The sequence below is a fragment of the Pinus tabuliformis genome, chromosome X (assembly GCF_031772625.1).
Source record: "Pinus tabuliformis cultivar Carrire ecotype Pingquan chromosome X, CPIR1, whole genome shotgun sequence".
In the NCBI taxonomy this organism is placed as follows: domain Eukaryota; kingdom Viridiplantae; phylum Streptophyta; class Pinopsida; order Pinales; family Pinaceae; genus Pinus; species Pinus tabuliformis.
In genome coordinates, this window is record NC_142308.1 from 1,227,146,132 (window position 1) to 1,227,154,858 (window position 8,727).

Below are 8,727 nucleotides of genomic sequence, written 5' to 3' on the forward strand. Positions count from 1 at the left end.
AGAGCACAGGGATGGCACGGATTGGATTTCAGGGGCATGGACGAGGCTGAGGCAGAGGAGGACTGGGCAGAGGTTGAGGACAATTGATCTGCTACAATTGTGGAGGACTAGGACATTATGCCTGCGATTGCAGTAACCCAACATGTCTGTCGTACAATCATTGCACACTGTTCAATCATGAAATGGAAGACTGTCCTACGATGATAGCGAGGATATGTGACAAAGGGGTGCTACCACCTTTGCCGACTCATAACCTGCAGATGATGAGGTATGAGTTGTGCGAAGAGGATCCAAATGTAAATATAATTCTTAGAAGTGGAATCGCGACAGGAGATGACAAGGGGAAACAACCAGAGGATAGTACATGGGTTCGCAAAGCTCTGAAGAAGGAGGCTAAGTTCGATTTGGGTTGCACATGTGAAACCTTCTTGGAAGCTAAGAAGAGCTTCATTGAGGCCTCCACCTTAGGAAGCAAGGATAAGCCTGATCAGGAAATGGGCCCTTCTATTCTCACAACCTTCCTAGAGACCTGCATAATGTTACTGCGCCATAGTAAGGTTGTGAAGGGGTTACAAGAGCTCATCAATAGATGCGCTGGAACCATTCCGGGTGAGCTGCGCGTAGTACAAAAGATTGGCAAGCATAAGACAAGAACAGGAGGGGAGATGAGACTAGTTGCGCAGATAGGAGAGTATGAAATGGATCAGGCTATTTTGGACCTAGGGCCAGATGGAAACATCCTACTAAAGCAGACTTGGGAACAAATGGGGAGACCCATGCTACAATGGTTTCTGATTTAGCTAAGAATGGCTAATCAACAAAAGATAATCCCCATGGGGTGGCAGCAGGGGCTAACTGTGGATATTGAAGGTGTGAGCGCACTGGCTGATTTTGAAGTAATAAATATAGTGGATGACAGCAACCCCTATCCTGCAATCCTAGTAATTGACTGGGCTACTGATATGAATGGGGTAATCAACCTAAAGAAGCAAAAAATGATATTTGAGAATAAATCACTATGCGTAATAGTACCCCTATATCCTGCTCAAGGATCGCGCTATATTGAATTGGTCCGCGATTATGAGAGTGATGACGATTTGGACTATATCTATAAGGTAGCCGCGTGAGACCAAGATTGGGTGAATCCCACCATGGATGGACGAATTACATGGGATCGTGAGAGTTCCTACACCTCAGACTCCAATGAAGAGTTAGAATGCTGGCAGAATCGGTTACATGAAGTGACTACGCTGAACTGCAACATGATGACTCGGTCACTACACTGTGTGTCCTTAGAGGTAAGAAATGTGCCTACTTATGATGGCCTGAATGAGGTAGATATCTTTTTGGATAAATGAAAGGGAGGTACCAGAAAAGAAACACTTTCAGGCGTTGAGCTGGGCACTGTGCACTACGACCGCAAGATTGTGGGGTATGCATAAGGGAAGCTTTGATGATTGGCAGGAATGTAGGAGGATGATGAGAACACAATTTGGGAAGCCTAAGATGCGAATGACAGACAAGGATGATGGGCAAGATAATCCATGTGCGCATTTGGCGAAATGGGCCCAGGCTTATGGAGAAAGGCCCAAACCTGAATGGGTGCACTTGTTCTGTCACACTTTGGATGTTGTCCCGATGAATTGGTACGTAGAAATAGAGCTCTGCCATGACATAGGTGAATGGAATATTCTGGGCAAGGGCTTTGTAATGACATTGAGTTTCAAAGATGGGTTTGGTTATATAGATGAGGCACTACAAAAAATGAAAGCAAAAATCTTTAGGATACCACAGGATCCTTTGGACATGATTTAGCCTGAGTGGGCTACTTAGCTAAATCACGTGCTGGAATTCTATAACGTGACCACTGAAGAAGAAGATGAGGATCCACGGAAGATTAGCATTCCAGAAATAGAAGGTCACCACGAGGTTAAAGGACCGCAGATTCAAAACCCTGATATAACCGCACCATTGAAAATGAAACAATTGAATATTGGTACGAAGATAGAACCCAAATTCGCGAAGGTTGGAGACTACTGGGACAACGCAACGGTGGATAAGGTCACTGAATTGCTCCAAAACTACTTGGATTTATTCCCTACCAAGTTTACGTTTATGAAGGGGATAATCGGGGACTTGGGTTTTATGAAGATCACATTAAAGCCTGACGTGAAGCTGATTAAACAAAGACCTTACCATCTCAACCAGAAATATAAGGAGGAGGTCCACTTAGAGCTAGACAAGATGCTCACGACAGGCATTATTGAACCTGTGGAAGAATCTGACTGGGTAAGCCTAATGGTGGTACATGAAAAGAAGCACAAGGATGTAATAAGGATATGTGTGGATCTCAAAAATCTTAATGACACTTGTGTACATGATCCTTTCCCAACTACGTTCACTGATGAAGTCTTGGACAATGTAGGTGGCCAGGAAGCATATTCCTTCACTGATGGGTTCTCGGGATACCACCAGATTAAAATTGCGTCGGAGCATAGGAGCAAGACAAACTTCACGATTGAGTGGGGTTGTTTTCAGTACACTGTAATGTTGTTTGGATTGAAGAATGCACCTACGATCTTCTCGCGTGTAGTCATTGCCACGTTCAAGGAATTTATTCATAAGTTCCTTGAGGTATATTTTGATGACTAGACTATGTTTGCACTAGTAAAATTTCTTGTAGCAAGCTTGTGCCTGATGTTGGATACCTGTCGAAGATTCCAAATCATGCTCAATCTAAAGAAGTGTCGGTTTTGTCTTCCTTTTGGGACCTTTTTGGGGCATGTGGTTTGCAGATAAGGACTGATGGTAGATCCCACAAAGATAGCAGTGATACTGAACTTGGAAGCACCAAGGAGTGTGAAGCAGCTACGTGCTACCCTAGGATATATGGGATATTATAGAAAGTTTATCAAAGGCTATGCCCAGATCACTGCGCCTATGGAAAAATTGTTGAAGAAGGATATCACATTCTACTGGAACGAGGACTGTAAGAAGAGCTTGGATATATTGAAATAAAAGATGGTCACCATGCCGATTCTAGTCATCCTGGATGGGAAGAAGGATTTTCACGTACATGTCGACGCGTCATGTATAGCATTGGGAGCAGTACTAACACAGGCTGGTGGAGAAGGCTTGGACCATCCTATCGCATTTGGAAACCAAATATTATCCAAAGTCGAGAAGAACTATTCCAGCACTGAGTGCGAAGGGTTAGCTATGGTGTATGCGCTCCAGAAGTTTAGGCACTACTTGCTGGGAGGCCATTTTAAAATGTATACGGATCTCTCCACACTAAAGTTCCTGGTCAATAAGCCTGTGCTGGGGGAGAGAATCTATAGGTGGCTCTTATTGTTCCAGGAATATGATTTTGAAGTTATTGTAAAGCCTAGATGACTAAACGTGGGACAAGACCATCTATCGTGCATCGAAACGGGGGAGGAACCCACTAATTTGGAAGAAGGATTTCCTGATGTGAAACTATTTTTAGTGCGCATTGTGGATGGTCATTTTGAGGATATAATACATTTCCTAATGATAGGTACTGCACCGTAAGGATACACTATCCAATAGAAGAAGGAATTAGTGGTGCACACAGTATATTTCTCTATCATTACTGGGCACCTGTACAAAATGGGGTCTGATGAGATATTGCGACGGTATGTACCTGAGTTTGAAAGAAGCAGCATCCTCACAGATGCTCATGGGGGCACCACGGGAGGACGTTATCTAGGAGGAGAAACCATGGAGAAGATTTTACGTGCAGGGTTGTGGTGGCCAACCCTCCATCAGGACTCAAAAGCATATTGCAAGGTGTGTGATGTGTGTCAAAAGACTGGCAGGCCATCATGGAAGGATGAGATGCCTTTGAATCCACAGATGACATTGCAACCCTTTGAGAAGTGGGTGATAGATTTTGTGGGACCCATTCAACCACAAGGAAAGACAAGAGCAAGGTACATTATCACCGCAACAGGGTATTTGACTCATTGGGCAGAGGCACAACCTGTGAAGGACTGCACAAACGTGACTGCTACAAAGTTCCACTTTGAGCATGTATTGACGTGATTTGGATGTCCGAAGATCTTGATGAGTGATCAAGGTAGGCCCTTCTTGAATAAGACGATGAGCGTGCAGATGGAGGAATGTCAGGTATACCACCAGAAGAGCACACCTTATCACCTGCAAGCTAACGGGATAGTGGAAGCGTTCAATAAGGTGCTTGAAAACATTCTGACCAAGGCTTGCAATGCTCACCAAAGTGATTGAGACCTATGCATATCTGCAGTACTATCGGCTTATCGAACGACATGCAAGAAGTTGACTGGACAAAACCCCTTTAGGCTTGTCTATGGCGTTGAAGCGGTAATGCCTATGGAATATATTGTGCCTAGTCTGTGCATAGCAGTGCTCACAAGTATGATGGATCGTGGAGCCGTGGAGGAGAGGCTCACACAACTGGATGAGCTCGAGGAAGAGAGATTTTTAGCTGGATTTCACCAACAGGTCCAAAAGCAGCGCGAAAAGGCATGGCATGATCGACATATTAAGTTGTGCACATTTAAGGTAAATGACCTAGTTTCGCTATATGACATTAAGTTTGATAAATTTCCAGGAAAATTTAGAATGCACTGGTTAGGGCCCTATGTCATCAAGGAAATTACCGATGGAGGAGTGGTACAGCTGGTCAAATTAAATGGAGAACCCTTCCCAGGAAAGGTGAATGGCAATCTCTTGAAGCCATACACCCGCGATCCGCCCATGTGACTTAATGAAGGTAGCATAGTCTTAGCACTCCAAGCAACTGAAAGGGGTCGCAGGACTATAAACTACACTGCCCAGGTTAGGGAGCTGCGCATTTGGAGGATGGTGCGAGGCAAGGAAGTGTCATAGGGTCCGTGGCAGCACGGAGGGAGCTGTGCTATGTAGGGAGGAATCACACAGGTCAGCTAGAAAGTGACTGTTAAAGTCATTGTTCATGATTTGACGGCAGAAGTGAGGCCAAATGTAGTGGGTGGTCGACATTTAAGATGAAATTTATGGCTCAGATCCTTGAAAATGTTCCACCAGTCCAACATTAATGAACCAAATTTGGGGGGAATGGTCGGCTTTGAATTCAAATTGCCCTATAAATTACAAGTGGTTTTCTAGCAAGAAACACTTGGCATTTTGAGTATTAAGTTGTTGAGCTCTCAGACACCCATGGACCAAGAATTCTTCGAGGCTTTCAAGGAGACTCTCACATTTGTGAACTTGTAAAAGACGTCGCGAGCACTGTTAGAGAGTGTTATGTCAGGACCCGCAGAAATTATAAATACAGAACAAGTAGTAGAGGAGCCAGCACAGGAAATGGAAAGAGAGGAAGAAGTAGCTGCTCCGGAAGTGGCCAAAGTATTGGTAGAGGTCCCTAAATCACCAAGAATGCCGAGACTGAAGCCAAACCCAACCATGGAAATTGTGAAGGACAAGAAGAGCAAGCAGCCTACCATAGCGATGCACGCATCGCCAAGAAGAAACCCACCAAAACCCACTGCACAGGAGAAAGGTAAGGCCACAAACTTAGAACCAGAAGAGGATGACATTGAAGACATCCCAATGGGCAATGAGGATGTGGGAGTTGAAGTGGAGGAGGTTGCACCCTAGGTTGCAGACCCTATTACTCGGTTGCAGGAGTATGTACCTCCATGCAAGCCTAAGTCCAAGGTACCAAAGGACATCGATGAGAGTAAGACTCCCCTACAAACCCCTCTGCTGCCAGATGAAATTGTTTTTGATGGTCCATGCTTGGCATGAGTGCCGTTGCTAAAGCTTGAAGACTAGGACTTGGCAGACCACGAGAAGTTACACCTAGCAACCAAGTAGCTGATGCATTCCATCATTGATACGAATACGGGAATGACCATATTGGAGCCGCGGAGGTGGCTTAAGGGAGTAGAAAAGGAAGGGTTGCTCAACCTGCTTTAGGTGTCACACTACAACCGCACCCCAGTGACAGTTTTGGTCATCAAGCAACTAATGTTCTTGGTGCATGGTGGGTGTCTGTGGCTGGAGGAGCTGATGCCCATCACAGATAGGTTTATTCACCGAATAACGTGATTTTCGTACATAGGAGAGAATCCAGCCATGATCTTTGGCGGAAAGGGTGGCGAGCAGGCTCTTTCCGAATCAATGAAGGAAAAATTTAAACTAGTGAAGAAGTCACATGGGTGTGACATATCCAGCATCTGCGACCCCGCATAGCGAGGCAGATCCTCGTAGGGAACGTAATGAGGAAGTGTCACGCCGATGTGGTGTCAGTGCCTATCGTCAAGCTTATAGAATAATGTGATGAAGGAGTCCAATTCAACTGGTCGGAATACCTTTGCTGAGAGTTCCTGGCGAACTACCGCGAAGCACAAGAGCTCAGCAAGACGTTCCACTATGCGTGGCTCTTGTTGTCAATTGTGCTGGTGTTATAGACATTTTTGGGCACTGCAACCCCAAGCATAAATGTCCATAAACTAAGGGCTCCTAAGTCCCTAAAAGTGTTGTTCCAACCCCTAAAAGAACAAGGTCAACTGATTACAGCTTCTCCCAAAAGTTCTCCATGAAAAACTACTTAGAACTGGTCAAAACTGGACCATTTCACCTGCTCCATAGGCAAAGTGCGTTGCATCTCACCTAAATACACACAGTAGGTGCGTTGCATTTCAAAAATCCCTTCTATGGGTTGCGATGGGCGAGAAGGGACAAATGGCAGTGTCAATCCGCGAGGTGGAGAAGCATGGAATCTTCCAGAAACTTCTCCTGTGACACTTGCCTCTCTAAATTTGACTAGGGATGAGTAAGAGATCATCAATCTCCAAGTGGAAGCTAGAACTATCAGAGGGAAGACACTAATCAAATCTCAAAAGCTGACTCACCTCCCTTGCAGACATCTATATATGTATCCCTCATCCCAGAGATCCAGAGGCTGGAATTTTGCATCTTGTATGGAATTGCTGTTGGTTTCTTGAGGCAACATCATAGTGTTGGGTGATCTAAGCTTTTCATGAGGTGAAGAAGGGTTCACTTGCTGAGAGAATGATGTTGGGTCAGAACGATTGGTTGTAACTCTCTTGGCTCTTTCTTGATTATCAATAAAGCTATTCAAGTTTTCCTCCATACTCTTGTGTGATTTATGTTTTATGCATTTGTATGGTCAATTTACATCTGATCCTAGATTGTTTATGATAATAGATCCATGTTCTCGTATAGTGTTATGCTGCTTTGATTCTACAGGTACTCTGTGAAGCTGGGTATACAAGAAAACAAGTAGCAAAGGACTATCAGAAGAGAGAGGAATCGAGCAAGGAACCAAGCGCAAGACAGAGGTTGGTCTCCTTTATTCTTCTCTCATCTATCTTTCATAAAGGAAAACGAAATTAGTTTTACTTTGTTTGTTTCTAAGGTAGCTACCAGCCTTAGTGGGATTAGCAGTTCTGCATAGAAACTTTTCCCTGTAACAAAATGGCAACTCCGATGTGGAGAGAATAGATTGATTGTTTATCTACATTTTTTTACTTTATAAACTTACAGACGGAGCCTGAAGTCAAGCCAGCTAGACTTCGAACTACATTTTCTATGCAAGTGCAAAGTAGATCAATGCTGCTTCAGTCAATCTCCGGGTTTTGTTTATGAATTAAACAATTGATTTACAAGATTTCTAATTGCCCTCGTGGTGGCTCTAGTAACCTCCTTAGATATACCCCTGTGATTGATTTACTGATTACCACTTGCTCGGCCAAAATCCCTGAACTGAACTGCAAACTGTGACTCGAAACCCAATCAAAGTCTCATCCCTGGTCTAGCGCACTATCTATTCTGTGAATCTCAAATTCAGCGCACTTCCCGAGTGCAGTAGGTGTGTTGCATTTCAGTTTCACTATGTTACAGGTGTGTTGATTAGACTAGGCATTGTTCGTAAATTTTGGTTTTTGTGTTCACTCTTTTCAGATCTATTCAAGAGTTTTGCTACCTATAGTCAGTACACCTCTGTTTGAAACCCCTTTCCTTCCTGTTATTCCGCCTCCATTGTGCAAAGAACTGTAAATGTTTTTATGTATTTTTTGAGTCATTTTCAGTTCTCCTTTATAAAGAAGTAACGTAATTGTACTGTCGTTTCTTGATTTGAAAGTGTCGCAAGTGTCGTTTTCAGTCATAGAAGAGAATCTGATTGTTCTTGATAGTCGATTACCCTGTTACTATTGTATTCGATCTGAATTAGTAATTTTTCTAGTGTTGAAAGCAAGTTTTCATTTCCAAATCGCAAAGTGTTGTCATTGTCTTCATTTTTATTTTGAAAAGAAACTTGTTAGTAATTGTCGCTTTGAGAGATAATTCAGATTTGTGCATTAGCTTTCTTTTTATCATTCATATATTAAGAAGGCTGAAAACAAATACATGCATGTGCATTTTCATTTAGACTGTTTAATTGGTTTGATTTAGGACAGTGCATATAGTGTGTGATCTATGCTCTTTGCTGAAAGAACGCCATTTCTCTTTCCTTAGTAGGTAGGATTTTCATTGCACAAAGAAGATAAAACGACTGTTTGTCATCTTAGATTGCATTTTAGGAATTGTACATCTACATCACACGATGAACCTGAAAGGCAAATTTCTTAAGCAAGATCAACTATAAAATAAATTTAATGAATCTAACAACGCTTTGGAACCTAACGAACAACATCTAGAAGTCTAGGCTAGAGA